The sequence below is a fragment of the Taudactylus pleione genome, unplaced genomic scaffold (genome assembly GCF_031769625.1).
Source record: "Taudactylus pleione unplaced genomic scaffold, aTauple2 ptg000370l, whole genome shotgun sequence".
Classification (NCBI taxonomy): domain Eukaryota; kingdom Metazoa; phylum Chordata; class Amphibia; order Anura; family Myobatrachidae; genus Taudactylus; species Taudactylus pleione.
Window position 1 is genome coordinate 8,865,914 of NW_028284771.1, and position 25,574 is coordinate 8,891,487.

Consider the following 25,574-nt stretch of genomic DNA (forward strand, 5'->3'; position numbering starts at 1 on the left):
GGGCAGTCTATGCGCAGCGAGCATACGCTTCCCAATCTCTCGCACTGGTTTGCATGCGCAGAATGCAAACAATCGGCTGGCTGCGTATGAATGCTTCTTAGCGAGCGGGTCTGAATCGGGCCCTTAATCCCAAAAACAACATTTCCACTGCATTTCAGCCCTGCCACAAAAGGATCAGCTGACATTGTGTCAGTGATTCTCTCGTTAACACAGGTGAGAGTGTTGACGAGGACAAGGATAGAGATCACTCTGTCATGCTGATTGAGTTAGAACAACAGACTGGAAGCTTTAAAAGGAGGGTGGAGCTTGAAATCATTGTTCTTTCTCTGTTAACCATGGTTATCTGCAAGGAAACACGTCCAGTCATCATTGCTATGCACAAAAAGGGTTTCACAGGCAAGGATATTGCTGCTATTAAGATTGCACCTAAATCAATCATTTATTGGATCATCAAGAACTTCAAGGAGAGAGGTTCAATAGTTGTGAAGAAGGCTTTAGGGCACCCAAGAACGTCCAGCAAGTGCCAGGACTGTCTCCTAAAGTTGATTCAGCTGTGGGATTGGGGCACCACTAGTGCAGAGCTTGCTCAGGAATGGCAGCAGGCAGGTGTGATTGCATCTTCACGCACAGTGAGGTGAAGACTTTTGGAGGATGGCCTGGTGTCAAGAAAAGCAGCAAAGAAGCTATTTCTCTCCAGGAAAAACATCGGGGACAGACTGACATTCTGCAAAAGGTACAGGGATTGGACTACTGAGGACTGGAAAATCGCTTGTCCGGAGAAGGAAAGGTGAGCACTACCATCAGTCCTGTGTCATACCAACACTAAAGCATCCTGAGACCATTCATGTGTGGGGTTGCTTCTCAGCCAAGGGAGTGGGCTCACTCACAATTTTGCCTAAGAACACAGCCATGAATAAAGAATGGTACCAAAACATCCTCCAAGAGCAACTTCTCCCCACCATCCAAGAACAGTTTGGTGATGAACAATGCCTTTTCCAGCATGATGGAGCACCTTGCCATAAAAAAAAGTGATAACTAAGTGGCTCGGGGAACAAAACATCGAAAGTTTGGGTCCATGGCCAGGAAACTCCCCAGACCTTAATCCCATTGAGAACTTGTGGTCAATCCTCAAGAGGCGGATAGACAAACTAAACCCACAAATTCTGACAAACTTCAAGCATTGATTAGGCAAGAATAGGCGGCCATCAGTCAGTATGTGGCCCAGAAGTTGATAGACAGCATGCCAGGGCTAATTGCAGAGGTCTTGAAAATGAAGGGTCAACACTGCAAATATTGACTCTCTGCATAAACGTAATGTTATTGTCAATAAAAGCCTTTGACACTTATTAAATGCTTGTAATTTTACTTCAGTAAACCATAGTAACATCTGACAAAAATGTGTAAAAACACTGAAGCCGCAAATTTTTTGAAAACCAATACTTGTTAATTCTCAACACTTTTGGCCATGGCTGTACTGTAGCTCGCCATAACTTAAGGTATGACATAGCCAACTGCTTATTGCTACCAAGGGCCGTATTCAATTAGCAGTGAAAAGCCGTTTTCCGCTGAAGTTTTTCGCCGATCGGAGCTTTTCGCATGGTCGGAACTTATCTCCAAATTAAATTTCAGCCGGTTTTCGCCTACGCGGAAAGTCAATGCAAAAAGATTCGCCTAAGAATAGAAGGAGAAAAGAAGTGCAAAATTTTTATTTTGGGGTGCAAAGGTGGGGAAACCACTCAGAACCCTTGGAACAGCCCCCCAAAGGACAACTGTGTCAAAAAATTCTGGGGAAAAATTTGAGAACACCCCAAAAAAGTACTTTCATTTTGGGGGTAAAAAAGCACAAAGTGGGGGGACAAGCATAAAAACTAGCGAAATAGACGTCTTGCGGGTCTGCAAGTATGGGTCAGGTGTTTTTAAGATTTCTAGGTACTTGCAACAGGTGCGTTTTTCATGATTTTTAAAATTTAACTTTAGAGACATTAAAATATGCTAGCACCCATTTCAGGTACCCCAAATTTGACAGGACTACTTATTGTCACCAAAAAATACTGCTTAATGCCATTATTATTATTATTATTATTATTATCGTTTATTTATATGGCGCCACAAGTGTTCCGCAGCGCCTTACAAGGTACATATCCAAAAAGTGACTTACAGTAAAATACAATACAATGAAGGACAAGGACATGGATAATATACATTGATACATAGGTGGCCATAACACCCACATAAGCAGCAAAGCATAGGCACCAAGTGTTAGGTGTCCTAGTGGTGAGTAAGAGGTAGATGAACATATAGTAAGGAGAAGCACAAGAGGGTAGAGGGCCCTGCTCGCAAGAGCTTACATTCTCAAGGGGAGGGGCAGACAGATGGGTGTGATACAGTTGGGGAAGACAGGGAGGAGGGAGCATGTAGTAGCAAGTTAGGATGAGAGCTGGAAAGCGTTGATGAAGTAGTGGGTCTTGAGAGCCCGTTTGAAGGATTGTAGAGAGGGGAGAGTCTGATGGGGAGAGGGAGAGAGTTCCAGAGGTGGGGAGCGGCACGGGCAAAGTCTTGGAGGTGGGAGTGGGAGGAAGTAATCAGCTGGCATGAGAGGAGGTGTGCATTTGTTGAACGAAGAGGGCGGACAGGAAAGTGAAGGGAGATGAGGTCAGAGATGTAAATGGGAGAGGAGTGTGAGAGGGCTTTGTAAGTGAGTGTGAGACCCTTGAATTGGGCTCTGAAGGAGAAGTGGAGCCAGTGGAGGGCTTGTAGGAGAGGGGAGGCAGATGTAGAGCGTTTGGAGAGGAAGATAAGCCGTGCAGCAGCATTAAGGATAGACTGGAGAGGAGCGAGATGGGATTTGAGGAGGCCAGATAGGAGAAGGTTACAGTAATCCAATCTTGAGATGACCAGTGAGTGTATTAACGTCTTAGTTGCATCCTGGGTGAGAAAGGGTCTGATCCTGGAAATATTTTTAAGATGGAAATGACAGGACTGTGAGAGGTTCTGGATATGTGGTTTAAAGGAGAGCGAGGAGTCCAGGATAACTCCAAGACAGCGCACTTTGGGGCTAGAGGAGATAGTTGTGCCGTCAATTGATAAAGAAATAGTGGGAGGTGAGGTTATGTGGGAGGGTGGGAAGATGATCATCTCAGTCTTAGACATATTAAGTTTAAGAAATCGCTGGGACATCCAGGAAGATATAGCAGAAAGACAGTTGGAGATCCGAGTGAGGAGAGAGGGAGAGATGTCAGGAGAGGAAAGGTAGATCTGAGTGTCGTCAGCATAAAGATGATAATGGAGGTCAAAAGAGCTGATGAGTTCACCTAGAGAGGATGTATAGAGGGAGAAAAGGAGTGGTCCAAGAACAGAACCTTGGGGAACACCTACTGAAAAGGGTCAAGGAGGGAGTGGGAGGAAAGAAAGCTGGTAAGGCGGTTGTAAACAATACGCTCAAGGAGTTTGGATGCAAAAGGGAGGAGAGAGATGGGTCGGTAGTTGGCGAGAGTGTTAGGATCAAGAGTAGGTTTTTTAAGAATGGGGGAGACAAGGGCATGTTTGAATGCAGAAGGGACAGTGCCAGATGAGAGGGAGAGATTGAGGAGGTGGGCAAGATGGGAACAGGCACAGGGAGAGAGGTAGCGGAGGAGATGTGAAGGGATAGGGTCAAGGGGGGAGGTGGAAGGGGGGGAGGACTGGATAAGGGCCATGACTTCCTCTCCAGATACGGGGGAAAGGATGTTAGTGTAGGTAAAATGGAAGGGGAGGGATGACTCGGGAAAGGAGGAGGTGTAGTGCTGGGCGACTGGTGGGATATGATATCCTGACGTATGGAGTCAATTTTAGATGTGAAGTAGGAAGCAAAGTCAAGGGCAGAGAGCAAGGAGGGAAGGCGAGGAGGGGGTGGGCAGAGGAGGGAGTTCAGGGTGCTGAAGAGACGCTGCGGATTTGAGGATTGAGAGGAGATGAGGTGCTTGAAGTATGACTGTTTAGAAAGGGAAAGGGCAGCACTGTAGGATGAGAGCATAAATTTGAAATGGAGAAAATCTGCCTTAGAGCGTGACCTTCTCCACTGTCGCTCGGCGGTTCAGGAACACTTTTGCAGATATCTGGTGCATTTGGAATGCCAGGGTTGAAGTGTGGATCTGCGAGGGTGAGTAGTGATCGCCGGAGCAACAGAGTCCAGAGCAGAAGTAAGGGAGGTATTGTATAGGGAAGCAGCTTGTTCAGGGCAGGAGAGAGAGAGCAAAGGAGAAAGAAGCGAGTCAAGTAGGGAAGAAAAGGATACGGTGTCGATAGCCTCAATGTTATGCCTAGTGATAGTGGCCTTGGGAGGTAGAGGGGGGGAAGGGGAGAGGGATAGGTTAAAAGATAGAAGGTGATGGTCAGAGAGGGGGAATGGGGAATTGGAATAATCAGAAATATCACAACGGTGAGTAAAGACCAGATCAAGCGAATGCCCACTCACATGGGAGGGTGAGGAGGTCCATTGGGAGAGACCAAATGAGGATGTGAGGGTGAGAAATTTGGAAGCAGAGAGTTCAGTGGGGATATCAATTGGAATATTGAAGTCACCTAAGATAATGGAGGGAAGGTCTGAGGAGAGAAAGTGAGGGAGCCAGGAAGCAAAGTTGTCAAGGAATTTGGAGGGATTGCCAGGGGGACGGTAAATGATAGCTACTCGCAGGTGTACTGGTTGGAAAAGATGTATAGTATGAACCTCAAATGTAGAGAATGTAAGGGATGGTTCAGGGGGTATAAGTTGGTAGGTGTAACCAGGGGACAGAAGGACGCCAACACCACCACCATGGCGACCCCCAGGCCGAGGGGTGTGAGAGAAGGTGAGGCCCCCAGAGGAGAGAGCTGCAGCAGAAGTGGTGTCAGAGGGTGAAATCCAGGTTTCAGTAATGGCTAGGAGATGCAAGTTGTTGGAGATGAAAAGGTCATGGGTGGGAACCAGTTTATTACAGACTGATCTGGAATTCCAGAGGGCACAGGATAAAGTGACAGTGTTTGTGGGAGAGATGTGAATGAGATTTTCAGGATTACTGTAACGAGTATGTGAGATTGATTTTGGGGACCGAGATGAATAGAGTGGAGAGATTGTGCGGTCACCAATGCTGGGATGGGAACCTTTAGGTGGTAAGTAGGGAGGGGGCTTAACGAGATGTGTATGGAGATGGGTTGTGGTGGCATGGAGAGGAGGGTTGGAGGAGGGATTACCAGTGGGGTAGTAGGACCATGGTGGGCTAGAAGAGAATGCAAGTGTATTAGTGGGAGAGTAGAGGGAGGAAGGCAGACAGAGGAGGGGAGATAAGGGAAGGAGAAGGTGAAGGAGGCAAGGGGAAAAGGATAAAGGTGGAGGAAAGGGGCAGAGCAGAGGATTAGGTAGACACTGAGTGAGGGTGGAAGTGGAAGAAAACATGGTCATTCTTCATCACTTGTGCAAATACGCTAATAAGAAGCTATTGAAACAACTTAAGTACCCCAAACAGTTTTATTAGGGCTATTCGGACACATCTACATTGTGCCCCAATCTTAATGCATCTTTTTTTGGGGTTCAGGCTGATTTCCCCCATTCTGACAGCACTTTCCGCCTGTTCTGAATTCGCCGGTTGCCATTTTTGCGTGGTTTGTAATTGAATACGGCGAATAGCGGGGACGCGCACAATAAGTTTCTGCATCCAAAACATGCGTTGTCGGCGAAAAGTCGGGCAGGCGAAACTTTTCCATGGATGCAAAACTAATTGAATACCGCCCCAAGTTGAAAATCTTTAATATATGTTTTTATTTTGTATGGTATTAGCTTGCAGAGAAAGTCTTCTTTTCAAAAGAAAACTTTTGAAACACCATTAAACGCTTCTTGCCAGAGGAACTGAGGACAGCTACAGAGATAAATAAAGTATATATATATACATTTTGTTTAAAATAAAATCTTGTTAAAGGTACAATATTGTTATTGTTTATTATTTAGTATCTTCCACATGTTTTCCGTAAACCATTCACAAGGTTGCCAGATGCTGATCAGATGACACAGACTGTTAAAGGTGTCATCACATTTTATTAAGCTGGCCTGGAATGTTATCTTGTGACACCCTCTATTTCCCTACAGCATGTATACACAACTTATCTTTCATGAGCTGCTGTAATTAAACAATTAGTGTTTCCCATTGTAATCTTTTAAGACTAAGGAAGGGCATTAATGTATTGTAAATGTAACTTGTTTATTTAGGAAGTGTGAGAAGGGAAATATTGAGCAGGGGAAGTGGAGATGTTACAGATGATGTTGCAGGTCCTCATCCCCAGTCCCTGGTATGTGTGATTGTTTTATCATCCCTGGACTTAGTTCTGGTTAATTTCTGCTGTCCTTCAGCTGTGATTAAGAAGCATTGAAACAATTTGGCAACTTTCACAGGATTTTATGGCTTACGGTTACTTTTGTGAGGTCTTAACTCAGTTTATGAACCGAATCAAAGGAAATTTACTCATAGGAAAGTATAGCAAAAGAATAATAATTAAACTTTAAAATTATGTTTTAATTGAAAAAGCAAATAGAAGAAATCTACGTAATAAACATTTTTTTTATATTTCAAAACATATTTTAGATTACATTTTCTGTGTCCTTGTCTGGAAAGAAAAGACTGGAAGCTATTATATGGGTTAGCACAGGCCAGTGGATACTGGACTATAGATACACAGTTAAAAGGTCGACAATGTCTAGATAGACAACAGATGTTAGACAGGCAATAGGTTGACAAGGACAAAAGGTTGACAGGGACAAAAGGTCGACACACTAAATGTTGACATGGAAGATAGTCGACAGGTGAAAATGGTCAACAGTGTCTAAAGGTCAACGCTAAAATGGTAAACACAAATGTTCGACACATTTTTTTTTTAGGGATAGGGTTAGGGTTAGGCATTTAACCCAACGGTTAGGGTTAGGCACCAGGAGGGAGGGTTAGACACTTGCCGGAGGGTAAGGGTGAGACACTAGAAGGGACGATCAGGGTCATTCACCTATCTCCGATGGTTAGGGTTAGGCACCAGTAGGGAGGGTTAGGGTTAGGCACCAAGTGGAGGGTTAGTGTGAAGATTAGGGTTAGAAAAAAAATGTGTTGAGAACAGGCCATCAACACTGAGAAGTAGAGAAGGCACATGAATATAAAATTATACCCAATGAAAGATATATTCATTCTACAAAGAGCTTCATCTATTTCATTGAAAGAAATGTTGCATTATTGCTAAGTTACAAACATTATTTATTATACATATTTTTAATGACCTTTTAATAATATTATGGCACAAGATAGAGATAAATATAAACATGCTAAGTGTAATACTCTATGATGAAACGGCAAACAATACTCACACTGGCTTCAAACCAATTGATTTCTCCAGAAACACTGGCAACTTGTAGCATCATGACATTGCTTTTCTGACACAGAATAGAATTCAACAGTAGACAGAGAAGATGAACTGAAAAAGAAGATAGAGGACCCCGTAAGATGTTGAGGTACAGAAGGCGGAGGATTAGTGTAGCTGAAGTGTCAGAGAGAGATGAGAATGAGGAAGGGGGGATCTGAGATGCCAGGACAAATAAGAGATTCGGGAGGTGGGGGGTATGTGTACAGTCTGACCAGGGCACCAAAATATTCAGGTCTGACACTGTGCCTACACATTTTTCAAAGAACGCTCTCAGACTGCCCAAATTTTCCATTCAGTCTGTACCAGCTTCTGCTGATCTACAATGCAACCACCTTGTTCCATAAATTATCCACTGTAGCTTTTAAATGTGAGTGGGACCTCCTGGTATGGGCCATTACTGTCGATGGATGGTGGAAACAACAGTAGACAATAATTTATGGTCATATGATTTGATACACCATAAAACATCTGTTAAACATATTTATATATTGCAGAGTGCATGCACTTATTTAAAGGCTAATTCTAAATGTTAATATTTTATGATATAAGTTTTACTGTAAAATAAGGTTTGAACATTTAAAATTATCAACCAGGAGCAACAGAGATCCATCAAAACCTAGAACTTCTTACACAATTTTTTGTTTTAGCTTCTAAGATCTTGTGTTTAGAGTGCTCTCTGACCTTTGAAAATAAATGCAACTATTTTAGTAAATTATCCAGTTCAGTTACAACTGTACAGTGCAATGAAACATGTTGGTTCCATTCAGCTTCTAAAAGTTGAAAGTAATTTTAAAAGGTGCATAAATTCATAAAATCGTAGTGTAAATATTTTAAATTTAGGAGTTTCCAATGCCTTTCATCATTAAAAGCACATACTAATAAAAGCAAGCAATAATTTAAGAAGACTGTAAATATATAGAAGCTGTGGTTTTAATGAGCAAACTTACACCTCGTCACTTTCTTAGCACTTGATAAATTATGTGGTAAAGTAAGAACCCGCTGTGACAAAATTTACTAAAGAAAACTCTTAATACGTTGATTTATTGCTCTTTAATAAAGGGAGCTTAATCATTTTTGCCACAGTGTCATTTACATTTAATTAAAAAATAGTTTATTCTGTAAAATTTAAGTAAATATTTATGCACCATTATTTTATTTTGGTTGAAAAATAAATGCCAAAATTGACAAAAGACAAGAAAGGTGCCCAAATACAGACCACACCATAAATTGGATTTTGGGACATAATTTTTATATCTTTGGGCAAATACGTCCATTTGTATGCAGTGATCTGTGGTCACACCTCTTTATCTCTTATAGCCACATCTCTGCCTCCTATAGAAATCAGTTCACCTCCAATTTCAGGAGGTACTGTATGATTAAACTGTACAATAGTGACACATTTTCAGTATAAAGACATTCCTGATGTCCCTTCACTCTCAACATTAAAAGAAGACATAATTGAAGTCAATAGAGACATATTTTAGGTGAAAAATCAACTTGATGCAACCACAAGCATCCAAAACTAGGTACAGGAACTGGAATGTGTATTTGCATTAAATAGCCACATTTGTATAAAATAAAAAGTTTGTAAATGAAGCTCAATAACATATCCATTGTCATTTCTATTGTATTTTTCTGTTGTAACCACAAATTCCTCCCTATAAAACTAGTATAAATCTTTAGTGGTATAATGAATGGGTTCTAACAATTTTGTCACACAATTTTTTTGACTTTTTGACCTTTATAACAGCAGGGCCTTTTTATAAATCAATTCTAATTGAATGTTTAGCTTAAGTTGTGTGCCAATATGTGAGTAATTTATAGCAGATTTAGGTTTAATTGTAGCTTTACCATGTGTAGAGTACTGTCCCGTTGAGCAGACAATGTTGGTGTTTACTGCCAAGAAATTCAGCTTGTAATTAAGCAATACATAACTTTGATTCCATACTCGGTTGGAGGTTTCATTTTGGCTTCTCTCTTCGATTCTTGGGGTCACTAGTTTAAGCTCCCACACCGGCTGCACAGTGTAGCTAATTAAAGCTGGGAGGTTTCATTACATGCACATGGATGTGCTTGTGGCGTTTTATAACCACAATTACCGTATAACAATCTGCAGTATGAAAACCTACTATAGTTGAATGCTTGAGAGAGAGCTGGAGCACAGAGCAGGATAACAGAGACCATTTGGTATAGACTGTTCTGATGAAAGAGATAAAAGTTAGAGAGAAACCATTTTTGGACGGGACAGCAAACAGAGTGTGTGAAAAAGAGAGAGAGAGAGAGAGAGAGGGACAAAGGAGAGGAGAGAGAACTGCTTCTAAATAAATGGACACATGAAGAAGATAGACACATGGGGAAGACAGACAGAAAAAGGAAGATGACACAGAATGAAGATGGACTAAAGTAGTGACTGCTGCTCCTGAGGACACTGCCCGCACAGAAGGAATGATTACGGAGGGCGGTGGTGGGTGGTTCATGAGGTTATGTGGCCTATTTATCAGAGCATATTTGCGGGGAATCCCTTAAAAACATCCATTTTTAAGGGGTACCCGCAAACAGGGGTGTAGGAATTAAATTCTTCATGGGGGAGGCAAAAGGCCAAGGACTACTATAGGGCCTGAAGCCCCTTTTTCTCGCATTTGGTATCTCGTTTTCCCACAGTTGTAACAGTGACTGTAGAGTTTTTAAGGGAATGATTTAATTGATTTGTGATGTGTCATGTGTGTTAGTGTGTGCATGGAGGGAGCAGTGCCGTGACTTGAGCCTGCTCCAGGCACCTTGGCTCTATGCCTCGGTGAAGGCAACCATTGTCTACACCACAATCTGGCGACAATGAGACTACTGCTAACATTTTAAACCGCAGACCGCTATCATTCGCTCTCTCTGTTATATTGTCGTTACAAGTACAGTCAATGGGAAGTGCAGCTTCCCGGTCTCATGTGTCTGCTTATGCTTACTGCAAATTGTGATAAGCAAAATGAGTGAGGCTTCTAAGATAGAAAAAAAAGTGTTTGCAAGAAGAATTATGAAGATAACGTCATTTTTGGTAAACAGAAACAACAGTTGCTTCATGCCCATTTTCATTTCATTCACCCCCATTCACTTTTGTGTAGAATTCAAGGGGCGGTATTCAATTGTTTTCACGGTCCGGATCTCCCATCTAAAGCGACGGGAGATTGCGGGGCGCTATTCAATTGTTACTGCTTTTCGCTAAAAGTGCCGTTTGGGTGCACAAACAGGTCACTTTTCGCCCATTTCAGCTCACACCCCCCTGGGGCTGCGAGCTGAAATGGAGTGCTGGCAACTAATTGCGCCCAACAGGAGCAACAATTGAATAGTTCCGTCAGGCACGAAGGGGGCTGGAAACAATTGAATTCCGCCCAAGGAAGGGTAAAACAAAGTCTTTGCCCACCCAACAGAAATCATGGGGGGCAACTGCTCCCTCTGTCCACCCCGGTTCCTATGCCCCTGCCTGAAATATTAAGTATCCCCTGTGTGTATTCTTTATTATTGTTCGCAGAAGCAGCTCCCATAGGTTTCTATGGGGGCTGCTTAAATGGCGACTTTACCATGCTCCGGAATGCTAATACCATTGTAGCCTATGGGCTACATTTTGCAGATATTTTCTGGAGAGGAGTCAGTAGGATCCCTCCCTAGTGGTGTCCATTTGCACATGTACAGTAGTGCAGTAGGGGGCTGAAGCAAATGTGATCCCATTGACTGACAAAGCATATATTCGAGCTGACAAAGATTCCTTATTGCATTACACCTCCCGAGTCATAAACCTGGAAGTAATGATATTGCCAGACAGACGGATATTGCAGAACTGTCTCATAAAGAAGAAAGTATGAAGAATACCAATGGAAATTACCCCAGATAAATAGGCGATGCTGAACGTTAGTGATTGGAATAAATATGTGAGAGAACTGCAGTACTGGTATATGCAGGCCATAGTTCCTGGTGGGAGACTAATGAGTGTAGTACTGCTAGGTAACACTCTACGAGATGCTCCAACTGTGCAGCCTCTGTCCAACACTTCTAGTACACAACACAAAGATTTGCAACAAGAGGTCAAAGACAGGAAACAAATGCGAAGGGGGTTGGAGACGATGGCAAACATGCAGATGGGAAAAATATATATAAATGCCCAAAAGAAAGGAGACTTAATCACTGAGGAAAGTCCACAGACACCAAAGTAAGTAGGGAAACAAGTGGTGGCAGAAGGACTATTTATCTTTTGTTGCACTGTATTCTGCATAATGGGATCTCCCATATAAGGATAATATGTGAAATATGCTTGATCACTTATCAGGTGATCAAGACCCACGTTGTGAAACATACGTTCTGTTAAGCAACATCGGCTCCACGCTGCAGGAGGAAGCCACCGGCGCCTACAGCAGGAAGGATAAGCAGAGACTCTGCACCCATATCTCCTAATCAGGTATCTTCCTTAAAGTGTGCGGGCGCACTTCCTGGCGGCGCATTGGCCCCTGCAATGCAGCAGTAACAAGGACCGTCTAACACTGCTTATGGGATCAGACCTCTCTGTAATTTTTTTATATCAGCACTAAATCAGCACTGCCTCTGGCCCATCTCTCATTTGTTGTCCGCAGAAAGCAGAAGGGCCCATGACACTCAGTGCTGTACTTCACTGTGTAAATTTGTTATCTTGCTAAAACTTCTTTGCAATTATAGGAGTGTGACACTAAGCCTAATATATATTCTCATGCCTGTGCATCTGACACTGGTCACCTGCGGCCACATTTCTCTCCCTGGCACTTCACCCCCACCTTGATCCACATCTCATTTAACTCCATCCCTGGCCACCTCCTACAGGTTCCCTTCCTTGCTCAGGTGTCCGCACCATCGCTACACTCTATTCATCTTAGTTCCACAAATTAATCTCACCAGAAACCCTGGTAATCTCATTCACAAATGTGTGCTGGTAGAGTTTTAAGCATACAAAAATAGATATGGAAACGCAACGATCTTAGCAGCTTAGAGATTGCTTCAATATGGGGTAAGACAGCTGACACCTCATTTGGTTGATGCTATGAGTTCGCTATTTGGTTTATCTTCAAAGAGGGAGTGAATTTGGCCACACAGGTGACCACCATCTCTTTGCTACCTAAGGCTACATTCCTGATGCTAGGGACGGATCTACTCTTTAGCGAAAAAGCACCATTAACCCGCCACGATATAACATTGGGGAGTTATTATCATCACTCTAGATTACAATCACTCTAGGGACTCTTGAGTTCTGGCTTAAAAACCATACATGTAAAATTACATTTTATTTGAATTAATTTTGGAACTCTGTTATCAGCATTCGATACCTTGTTTATATTGTTTAGCACTTTTTGCATTATACAGTGAATCCATATTACCTCTTCTCTCAGCTATATAAAATTTCTACACATATTTATATGATATCTATTTCTCTTATGTTGTTAGTTTACATCTTTTTTATATTGATTGTCATTTACATATGACATCTGGTGTAATAACTGTGCATTGTTTCTCTCATTGTGAACCCCATGGTATTGCTGTTTATACAGTGCAGGTCCTATACAATTTGCTCTAAAGGCCTGGTTCAAAGGTGGACGCATTGTCAATGTCGGTCATAGTAGAATGATATTTGGCTATTGTACACGCGCCAAGCTGCACAATGGGTGCTGGATGATCGATATCGATCATCCAGCACACCCAGGAGATCGTTCAATGATATTGTTGTCGTTGACGATCATCCCATGTGTATGCACCATAAGACAGCATAGGGTTGTTCAGATGTTCAATGTGCAACCAATTTACTGATGCTTTGTCTTTTGTACTCAAACGACAGATATGAGACACCAGAGTTGGGCGTCTCTGTGCACAAGACATCAGCTCAATCATTAGGATATTTTCGCAGAACTGCTGCGTATGGAATCACGACAGGATTTGCGTGCACCTCTGAATCATGCCCTAAGTGAGAAAGCTCCCATTACAGTCCAACTATGCCCCATCAGTCGTAAGTGGAGAGGTGACTGAAATGAGACATTTAGATTTTTTTGGCTGTAATTTTAATTTTTTTAAGTCACATGTTTGTCTTTTTTCAGATGTATGCCGGACATGCAACTGTGTATTGCAAGAGGGACAGGACTAGGACTGAAATTGGTGTGTAGATGTGGGTAGTGGCAACGCAGACGTAGCCAAAGTAAAGTAATGGTGTGCTGTGTATGTAGTTGCCAATTGTGACTAAAATGACAAGCTAAAAGTTGCAGACTTAGGTCCTTATTCATTACGGACTGCAACTGCGATTACGCAAGCAATCGCCCAATTGTTGCTTTCTGCGTATGTTTATGCATCGTAGTGTGCATGTGCGAACCAGCCACTGCGATCGGTACTGCGACTTCAGTGACTACGCAGACCCATCGCAGAGTCATTGCCAGGAAGTGCCCATCATGGGAGGTGACGAGTGGGGGAGGTCTTTGAAACGCAGACGGGCCAATGTGTTTGAACGCCATTGCATGGGTGTGCATAAATTATCCACTGCGATGCCATACGCAGCTTGAGTACTCATAGCGTGCGACGAGGATAGCAATTCCTGAGTTAGGTCAGAGCTTGTGCAAGTTTGCGTGAGGCTACGATTGTACTTGATATTACCGATGGTTTTGCAATCTTATTTAGGATTACGGATGTGTGTAAGGTAAACAGGGCGTCCTTATGCTGTGCTGTGATGGCATAGCATTCACAGTGGATTAGCTTACTATCGCAGTGAGACTGCGTGCGCAATCGCTATTGCAATCGTAGTAGCGATCCGTAATGAATCAGCTTCTTAGCTGGCTGGGGGGGTCTGACTTGCGGGTGCTACAATCCTGGTGAAAGTTGCATACTAATTATGATGTCTGCGTCTCATTTTTCACTAACCTGACAAACACACTCATTTATGCTAACACAGTAAAACTGCTGTGACCCTGTTTTAAAAGTCAACCTACACTTCAGTGCACACAAATAAATAATGCTACACACTCAGTTGGGGAAGTGGAAGCTTGCATGTTTTTTTCAAGTGTTGTCATAAAAAGAAATAACATTTTATATTTGTGCCCCGTTCGCTTCTCATTTCAGATGCTCCAACCACTTCAATGCTTATTATCTGTAATATTCAGCCATTAAATGTAATGTGATAACATTGTGTAGTACAATTTTTAGTATTTTTTGTACTCACAGTGAAGCCACATCTCCCATCATATTTTGGCTGCATCTGGCACCGGTATGTAAAGTGGAGGGAACACTGCTGAATAGGTGGTAAAAATACAACATTATTTCAGATGCATTTTGCGACTCCGTTTGCATCAAACTCTGAATATAGCCCTATTTATCTATTGCTTTTTTTATGTAACATCACCTTACTTAACAAGAAACCAGCGTTGTATGTAAAGCCAAGATTAGAACTACACCTTTAGAATGTAAGCTCTTACGGGCAGGGCCTCTACCCTCTTGTGCTTCTCCTTACTTTACTTTCATCTACTTTCTACCCCCCCACCAGGGCACCTAACACTTGGTTGCTTACGCTCTGTTGCATATCTAGGTGTTATGGTCACTAATGTAGCAATATATATTATCCATGTCCTTGTCCTATATTGTACTGTTCTGTAAGTCACTTGTCTTATTATTTGATTATGTGCTTTGTAAGGCGCTGCAAAACACTTGGTTTCTTACACTCTGTTGCATATCTAGGTTTTATGGGCACTAATGTAGCAATATATATTATCCATGTCCTTGTCCTATATTGTACTGTAAGGCTGGATACTACACACCTAAAGATTTTCTGTCCAACCATCGAACTTGATGATCAGCAATTTGCTCCTAAATGCCAGAAAACAGATGAAAATGGTCGACAGACAAGTTTGTTTAATGTTTGATCTTAACGATTTGTTCAAACAACAGTTTTTGTCCATTTTCCGACGTTTGGGAGCAAATTGCTGATTGTCATTTCCTTTCAGACCTTACCAGATTTTCAATCCAACCAAGCAACTAGTTGGATGGTTGGACAGAAAATCTTTACGTGTGTATGCAGCTAAAGTCACTTGTCAAATTATTGTTTATGTACTTTGTAAGGCGCTGCGGAACACTTGTGGCACCATATAAATAAAGGATAATAATAATAATAATGGCTGTATAGTTCTGCGTTCACGTCATCAAAATGTATTGTTACAAAAATGTTTTATATGGCAGATAGCATTTCAAATTTAAGGCTAACACATTTATATTTACTTATACTCATTGCACAGACTCCACTGTGTATTATAACTTAAAGGGTAAAACAACACTCTTGTTTATCATATTTGGGTGTTTATTGTATTATAGCTGAGTACAGAAAACTGCGTGAAATAACTATGGTTTAGGAAGAGGGCATATTATTTGCAAACTAGGGAAACGTAAATATATTCTAAGTGGATACAAAATAAGTATATGCAAACTGAGTGGAATATTCCACAAATAAAATGACAATAGAAATGATCAAGTGGGAATTTGAGAAGCTGTAGAAAAGTGCTTTGTATACTGTGGCAGCACTCACGTTTGTCACTTACGAGCAGAAAGTTAAAAGACAAAGCTCTATCTTGCATCCAGTTTAATTTGCTAAGGCACATTCTATCTCCCGTGTTCTCAAAGTGGGAACACGGCTTCTATCACAACCTGCAAACTAGCTCGCTGAAAGATTGACAGCAAGGTGAAGAGAATGCACACCTAACACTTTGTTCAGACAGGCAAAGTTTTAATCACAGCCCTGGTGATGAGGGCTGGAAGGGCTCACCTTACACATGCTAACCTAAACAAACAGAACCTGATGCCTCCCCCACCCAAGTGCCATCCAAATCATTTCCTCCAGAGGCATTTTTGTTGTACTCTGTGCTCACTGCATTATTTAAAAGAACGTAACAAGCTTACAAAGCCTTGCATCGTTTAGCAGCACTGGGCCTTTGAAAACAGTCTTTCACAGTTACTTATCTATTACCCAACACAAATAATGGTCCATTAACTGGCTCAGACTTTTGTGCATTCACTGTTATTTTTCCTTTAAGACCTCAGAAAGCCCCTGAAATTTTTAGAATTTAAGGAGAGGGGGAGGGGTGGGGTTATAATATTTAAAGTGTTCTTCAGGGACATTTCTGGCTGTAGTGGTACCCAAGACAGCCAGTGATTCCATCACTTCCTCTCCATGCTATGTATCCCATACTTCCTTCTGTCACACTGAGCTGCCCTGTGCCAGCCCCACATTCTGCTGTATGAGGTGATATGAACACCCTATGCTGTTTAATATTTATTTATTAACATTTTCTTATATAGTGCAACATATTCCTTTACAATTGGAAACATTAATAGTACAAAACTGGGTAATAATAACAGGCAGACATACAGGTGAGGGCCCTGCTCACAAGCTCACAATCTACAGTGGATAAGTGGAATAGCCTCCCATCAGATGTGGTTGAAGCTAAAACGGTGAAACAATTTAAACACGCTTGGGCTAGGCATATTAATTTTGAGACGTAAGGAGCAAATAGGGTTGAAGTTGCCTAAAGGATACATGAAAAGGGGAAGACTGGATGGTCCAAGTGATTCTTATCTGCTGTCAAATTCTATGTTTCTATAGGGAAATAGGCATTGATACACAAGGGTAGGTGCTACATATAGCATATTGGTCCAGCCAGATTGCAGAAGTTCTTGGTAGGCTGTATGATCCAATCACACAGAAATTTTTGCCTAAGGTTAAGAGGATGTGAAAGTGAAGAAAGAAAATGTGTGAGGTTATGTGTGGACTGTAAGAGGATATGTAAATAGACAGGGAAGCTATGAAGTTTATGTGGGCGGTTCTGGAATCTGAAGAGGTGAGTTTCAGGGAATGCTTGAAGGTTTGAAGACTAGAGCAAAGTCTTATTGTGCATGGGAGGGCATTCCACTGAGTGGGTGCAGCCCAAAAAAAGTACTGTAATCTTGAATGGGAGCAAGTAATGCATGTGGATGAGAGACGCAGATCTTGTGCAGAGCAAAGAGGTCAGGTTGGGAGATATTTTGAGATAAGTGAAGAGATGTATGTTGGTATGAGGAGAGGTATGTTGGTTAATAATATGGTTTATCCACCTACATAGTTAAGCTGTCTTCTCAATGTCTTGACAAATTTCAGTGACAAAGAAGATATTGCAGTTTATATGAAATTTGTTTAGATGACAATGTCTAATAAATGCCATCCCTCTCCCGTCATCTACGCAACAGGATGGCAGAAAGCATAGATATTGTTTGACATCCCCAAAATAGGGTTGGGTATGAGTTACCGGCAGTCAGGATGCCATTGGTCAGAATACAGACAGCGGCATCCCTACAGTGAAAATCCTGACAGCGGTAGGTAACCACTAACCCTAACCCCTACCCTAACCCTCCCCGGTGCCTAAACCTAACCTCCCCCCCATAGTGCCTAAACCTAACCTCCTCCTCACAGCATCCTAAACCTAACCCTCCCCCTTAGTGCCTAACCCTAACCCTCTCCCTATTGCCTAACCTTAACCCCTAACCCTAAACCTAACCCTCTCCTAACCCCTGTTACTTACCTTTGGGATGCCGGTGGTCGGGAAAATGGAGCCAGGATCCTGATGCTGTCGGGATTCCAGCAGCGGTATTTAGACCGTCAGCATCCCGCACGCCGGGTTGCTGACTACATTCCATTTTAAAGGGATATATAAAAGTTTATTTTAAATTAAAGCATAATAAGTTATATATATCATTTATTTTTCACGCCCTTGAACAGCTCAGAATGTTTTAATGTAAAAAACATAGTTAGTGGTATGCCACAATCAGGGACGATGGAACAATTTTATGTTAGTGGGGGAGGCAACATAAAATCATTCTGGCCCCCTCAGTGCCGTGTTTATGTGTATATGTATGTATATATATATATATATATATATATATATATATCTATATCTATATATATATATATATATTAGAGATGTCGAAGCTGAATAATTGGCTGAGACAAGTTCAGTTTAAAATTTAATTGCGACGATGCCATCTTGCGACTGGCTGCAAGACGCCATCTTGAAAATGAGATTGCAAGACGCCATTTTGCAAATGGCCGCCTAAGCGCCATTTCAGATAAACTAACATTTTAGTACATGTGGCGATAATACTATTAGCACCATGCGATTGCATCTTTCACCATTTCTCATACACACATTAATACGCACAATTGCGCTGTTAACTAGTCGCATATTAGTGAATGCATAGGACTTTGTATGAAACCGCTGTTTTATTAGCTTTATGCGCACGCATCTGCCCCAAGTTAACTAGCGTCCTTATATCAAACCCCAAATACTCACACATTACATATTCACACATAAGGTTTAACAAGCTTTAAAGTATATGATTTAAGTTGGTTCAGTTAGTTTAAATGCTGAGAAATAAAAATATTTGATAACTAAGGTTTTATACATGCTAAACAAGTCGTGTTTGGTTTTGTACTGATGCGTACTCTTTTTACAGTATTCCGGTGTTATCGGTGGGGAGATCGCATCATGCATTCTCGAGTTATGGATCGCAGAGCCTACAAGCAACAAAATGTATATTTCATGAACAACTGTTAGGATGTTGCAGGGGGCGGGAAGGGAAAGATCCCCAGCTGTTAGAGGCAGGGAGAGTCTATTGAACCAGCCTGTTAAATGCTCTGTAACAGATGCTTCTCCCCTGGGAACCAATGACATCAGCAACAAACTTCTCTATTGTCCTGTTTATTCTGGGGGGTATAAATATGTGTGCTCAAATGCTGGGTTCTTAGTCTTTGTGCTGAATGAATAGGGGTCTCTTGCTGATGCCTATCTCCGGGTCCGGAAGCGCTGCGTATGTATACTGTACTTGGGTCTGAATAATTTATTTTGCACCTAAATTGTGTCTGGATCAATTGCGTGTAACTGTCTGAACTTTTACTTGAATAACACTTGTGCTTTGGAACCACAGATTCCAGGTCTAAGTCTTTATTTACTGTATGACTGTGTACGCAAATTAGTGTCATCCTTAGAGGTTTATAGGAAGGGTTTTAGAAGGTACAGGCAGGGGTATATAGAGGTTCTGATCCAGTATCTTTAGAGATGAGCAGGTTCAGATTAGTTCATACTTCCACTCCAAGTTTGGATTTTTCCCACAAAAAAACGGGACTCAGGAAGAGGCAAAACGTAAGTTTTCATGGACAAACATCATCATTCCTGGACTTTTATATATATATATATATATATATACATATACATACAGACAGGGTTACACATGCATACATACACACACACATACAGGCAGTGTCATACATACATACATACACACACAGGCATACAGGCAGGGTCACACATACAGGCAGGGAGGAAAACACATAGACACATACACGCATACATGCAGGGAGGGTCACACATAGACATATACACATATACAGGCAAGGTCACACATACAGACAGGGAGGGTCATGCATAGACATATACACACACACATTCAGGGTCACACATAAAGACAGGGAGGGTCACACATATACATATACAAACATACAGGCAGGGAGGGTCACGCATAGACATGTACACACATACAGGCAGGGTCATACATACAGACAGGGAGGGTCACACATACTGTATACATATACACACATACAGGCAGGGAGGGTCACACATAGACATACACACACATACAGGCAGGGTCACACATACAGACAGGGAGGGTCACACATAAACATATACACACATACAGGCAGGGAGGGTCACACATAGACATATACACACATACAGGCAGGGTCACACATAGACATATACACACATACAGGCAGGGTCACACACAGAGGCAGGGAGGGTCATGCATAGACATATACACACATACAGGCAGAGTCACACATACAGGCAGGGCCACACATACAGGCAGGGAGGGTCACGCATAGACATATACACACATGCAGGCAGGGTCACACACAGAGGCAGGGAGGGTCACGCATAGACATATACACACATACAGGCAGGGTCACACATACAGGCAGGGCCACACATACAGGCAGGGAGGGTCATGCATAGACATATACACACATACAGACAGGGTCACACATACAGGCAGGGTCACACATACAAGCAGGGAGTGTCACGCATAGACATATACACACATACACACAGGGTCACACATACAGACAGGGAGGGTCACACATATACATATACACACATACAGGCAGGGTCACACATAGACATATACACACATACAGGCAGGGTCACACATAGAGGCAGGGAGAGTCACGCATAGACATATACACACATACAGGCAGGATCACACATAGACATATACACACATACAGGCAGGGTCACACATAGAGGCAGGGAGGGTCACGCATAGACATATACACACATACAGGCAGGGTCACACATACAGGCAGGGAGGGTTACACATAGACATATACACACATACAGACAGGGTCACAAATACAGGCAGGGAGGGTCATGCATAGACATATACACACATACAGATAGGGAGGGTCACACATAGACATCTGTTCATCTCGGTCCCCAAAATCAATCTCACATACTCGTTACAGTAATCCTGAAAATCTCATTCACATCTCTCCCACAAACACTGTCACTTTATCCTGTGCCCTCTGGAATGCCAGATCAGTCTGTAATAAACTGGTTCCCACCCATGACCTTTTCATCTCCAACAACTTGCATCTCCTAGCCATTACTGAAACCTGGATTTCACCCTCTGACACCACTTCTGCTGCAGCTCTCTCCTCTGGGGGCCTCACCTTTTCTCACACCCCTCGGCCTGAGGGTCGCCATGGTGGTGGTGTTGGCGTCCTTCTATCCCCTGGTTACACCTACCAACTTATACCCCCTGAACCATCCCTTACATTCTCTACAGTTGAGGTTCATACTATACGTCTTTTCCAACCAGTACACCTGCGAGTAGCTATCATTTACCATCTCCCTGGCAATCCCTCCAAATTCCTTGACAACTTTGCTTCCTGGCTCCCTCACTTTCTCTCCTCAGACCTTCCCTCCATTATCTTAGGTGACTTCAATATTCCAATTGACATCCCCACTGAACTCTCTGCTTCCAAACTTCTCACCCTCACATCCTCATTTGGTCTCTCCCAATGGACCTCCTCACCCTCCCATGTGAGTGGGCATTCGCTTGATCTGGTCTTTACTCACCGTTGTGATATTTCTGATTATTCCCATTCCCCATTCCCCCTCTCTGACCATCACCTTCTCTCTTTTAACCTATCCCTCTCCCCTTCCCCCCCTCTAGCTCCCAAGGCCACTATCACTAGGCGTAACATTGAGGCTATCGACACCGTATCCTTTTCTTCCCTACTTGACTCGCTTCTTTCTCCTTTGCTCTCTCTCTCCTGCCCTGAACAAGCTGCTTCCCTATACAATACCTCCCTTACTTCTGCTCTGGACTTTGTTGCTCCAGCGATCGCTACTCACCCTCGCAGATCCACACTTCAACCCTGGCATTCCAAATGCACCAGATATCTGCAAAAGTGTTCCCGAACCGCCGAGCGACAGTGGAGAAGGTCACGCTCTAAGGCAGATTTTCTCCATTTCAAATTTATGCTCTCATCCTACAGTGCTGCCCTTTCCCTTTCTAAACACATACTTCAAGCACCTCATCTCCTCTCAATCCTCAAATCTGCAGCGTCTCTTCACCACCCTGAACTCCCTCCTCTGCCCACCCCCTCCTCGCCTTCCCTCCTTGCTCTCTGCCCTTGACTTTGCTTCCTACTTCACATCTAAAATTGACTCCATACGTCAGGATATCATATCCCACCAGTCACCCAGCACTACACCTCCTCCTTTCCCGAGTCATCCCTCCCCTTCCATTTTACCTACACTAACATCCTTCTCCCCTGTATCTGGAGAGGAAGTCATGGCCCTTATCCAGTCCTCCCCCCCTTCCACCTCCCCCCTTGACCCTATCCCTTCACGTCTCCTCCGCTACCTCTCTCCCTGTGCCTGTTCCCATCTTGCCCACATCCTCAATCTCTCCCTCTCATCTGGCACTGTCCCTTCTGCATTCAAACATGCCCTTGTCTCCCCCATTCTTAAAAAACCTACTCTTGATCCTAACACTCTCGCCAACTACCGACCCATCTCTCTGCTCCCTTTTGCATCCAAACTCCTTGAGCGTATTGTTTACAACCGCCTTACCAGCTTTCTTTCCTCCCACTCCCTCCTTGACCCTTTTCAGTCTGGCTTCCGTTCTCTCCACTCCACAGAAACTGCCCTCACTAAAGTCAGCAATGACCTCCTTGCTGCCAAATCCAAAGGCCACTACTCTCTACTCATTCTCCTTGACCTTTCTGCTACTTTTGACACTGTGGACCACCCTCTCCTGCTGCAAATCCTTCACTCCCTTGGTCTACGTGACACTGCCCTCTCCTGGCTATCCTCCTACCTTTCTGATCGATCCTTCTCTGTCTCCTCTCATGGCCTATCTTCCCCCCCACATCCTCTCACAGTAGGTGTTCCCCAAGGTTCTGTTCTTGGACCACTCCATTTCTCCCTCTATACATCCTCTCTAGGTGAACTCATCAGCTCTTTTGACCTCCATTATCATCTTTATGCTGACGACACTCAGATCTACCTTTCCTCCCCTGACATCTCTCCCTCTCTCCTCACTCGGATCTCCAACTGTCTTTCTGCTATATCTTCCTGGATGTCCCAGCGATTTCTTAAACTTAATATGTCTAAGACTGAGATGATCATCTTCCCACCCTCCCACATAACCTCACCTCCCACTCTTTCTTTATCAATTGACGGCACAACTATCTCCTCTAGCCCCAAAGTGCGCTGTCTTGGAGTTATCCTGGACTCCTCCCTCTCCTTTAAACCACATATCCAGAACCTCTCACAGTCCTGTCATTTCCATCTTAAAAATATTTCCAGGATCAGACCCTTTCTCACCCAGGATGCAACTAAGACGTTAATACACTCACTGGTCATCTCAAGATTGGATTACTGTAACCTTCTCCTATCTGGCCTCCCCAATTCCCATCTCGCTCCTCTCCAGTCTATCCTTAATGCTGCTGCACGGCTTATCTTCCTCTCCAAACGCTCTACATCTGCCTCCTCTCTCCTGCAAGCCCTCCACTGGCTCCCCTTCCCCTTCAGAGCCCAATTCAAGGTTCTCACACTCACTTACAAAGCCCTCACACACTCCTCTCCCATTTACATCTCTGACCTCATCTCCCTTCACTTTCCTGTCCGCCCTCTTCGTTCAACAAATGCACACCTCCTCTCATGCCAGCTGATTACTTCCTCCCACTCCCGCCTCCAAGACTTTGCCCGTGCCGCTCCCCACCTCTGGAACTCTCTCCCTCTCCCCATCAGACTCTCCACCTCTCTACAATCCTTCAAACGGGCTCTCAAGACCCACTACTTCATCAACGCTTTCCAGCTCTCATCCTAAGATGCTACTACATGCTCCCTCCTCCCTGTCTTCCCCAACTGTATCACACCCATCTGTCTGCCCCTCCCCTTGAGAATGTAAGCTCTTGCGAGCAGGGCCCTCTACCCTCTTGTGCTTCTCCTTACTATATGTTCATCTACCTCTTACTCACCATTAGGACACCTAACACTTGGTGCCTATGCTTTGCTGCTTATGTGGGTGTTTTGGCCACCTATGTATCAATGTATATTATCCATGTCCTTGTCCTTCATTGTATTGTATTTTACTGTAAGTCACTTTTTGGATATGTACCTTGTAAGGCGCTGCGGAACACTTGTGGCGCCATATAAATAAACGATAATAATAATAATAATATACACACATATAGGCAGGGAGGGTCATGCATAGACATATACACACATACAGGCAGGGTCACACATACAGGCAGGGAGGGTCAAGCATAGACATATACACACATACAGGCAGGGTCACACATACAGGCAGGGAGGGTCAAGCATAGACATATACACACATACAGGCAGGGAGGGTCACACATAGACATATACACACATATAGGCAGGGAGGGTCACACATAGACATATACACATATACAGGCAGAGTCACACATACAGGCAGGGAGGATCACACATCGACATATACACACATACAAGCAGGGAGGGTAACACAGAAATATACACACATACAGACAGGGAGGGTCATAAACATAACTGTGGTACCTCTCTCACCTTTATGTGGACCAGGCAGCTTCTTCCTCCATGTCACAGGATAGATTCCCATCAGTTAACGTACGCCTGATTTCACCATGCTGTGTAGCCCTGCCCTCTGCTGGGGTCAGATGAGCATGCGCTGAGCTCCACCAATCAGGGCTCAACACAAGCTCCTCTGACCACAGAGTCTCATGGCAGGAAGGCAGGACTGAAGCTGCTGCTGCTCTGTATCCACAGCACCTGGCAAGCTGGACACGGACTCGGCAGGCCGTCAGCTATTTGACAGCTGCTTCCAGAGTCCAACTTCAGAATGCCCGCTGGCAACTACGGTGCCTGGAGCTCGCGATCCGGTGAAACCGTCCTCCCTACGCCCCTGTGGCCACTATATACTCCTGCACAGTAAGAACCAAAGGCTGAACTTTCAATCCTATTAGTATACAAATGTATACAGAATCTGCAGCTCTCATTAATAAAAAAAACTTCACTATAAAGCAGCATTCTAGGAGGAAGATTAGAACGTGATAACAGAAGTCTCAACTGTCACTTCACTGAACTTATGTTCTAAGAGTTTAAAGTACAAAATTGGTAAAAAATCTAACACAAAAATTCAATATTTGGCCAGAAAATGATGCACCCCTGATTCACCCAACGAACCGTACCCACATTTATCAGGTGACATGCTGAAAATTTCGAATAATCCCACCGTTGGAGTCTGCAAATGTGAATGAATTTTCTTTGGGGTTGGAAGGAAGGTCTCCTGATTTATTTAAACATTGCTTTCATAGCTTTATCCTAATCTATACAGGAAATGTGATAATTGAGTGACAAATTCCCTGGCCCTAAAAGAAAACCATTGGAGGGACAGGAGGTGTCACAGGGGTCTATTTACTAAGCCTTGGATGGAGATAAAGTGAACAGAGATAAAGTACCAGCCAATCAACTCCTAACTGTCACTTTACAGGCTGAAAAATGACAGGTGGGAGCTGATTGGTTGGGACT

The 25,574-nt window shown here is 43.3% G+C and overlaps 1 long non-coding RNA gene across 1 annotated transcript in view; it reads left to right on the plus strand.

The window, feature by feature from the left end:
• Window positions 1-19,387, plus strand: part of LOC148508374 (uncharacterized) — a 135,452-nt gene extending 116,065 nt beyond the window's left edge. Inside the window, exon 5 of the long non-coding RNA XR_015869594.1 lies at window positions 18,928-19,387. This is a non-coding gene — a long non-coding RNA (uncharacterized LOC148508374). The remainder of the gene's footprint in view (window positions 1-18,927) is intronic.
• Window positions 19,388-25,574: the final 6,187 nt, after the last annotated feature.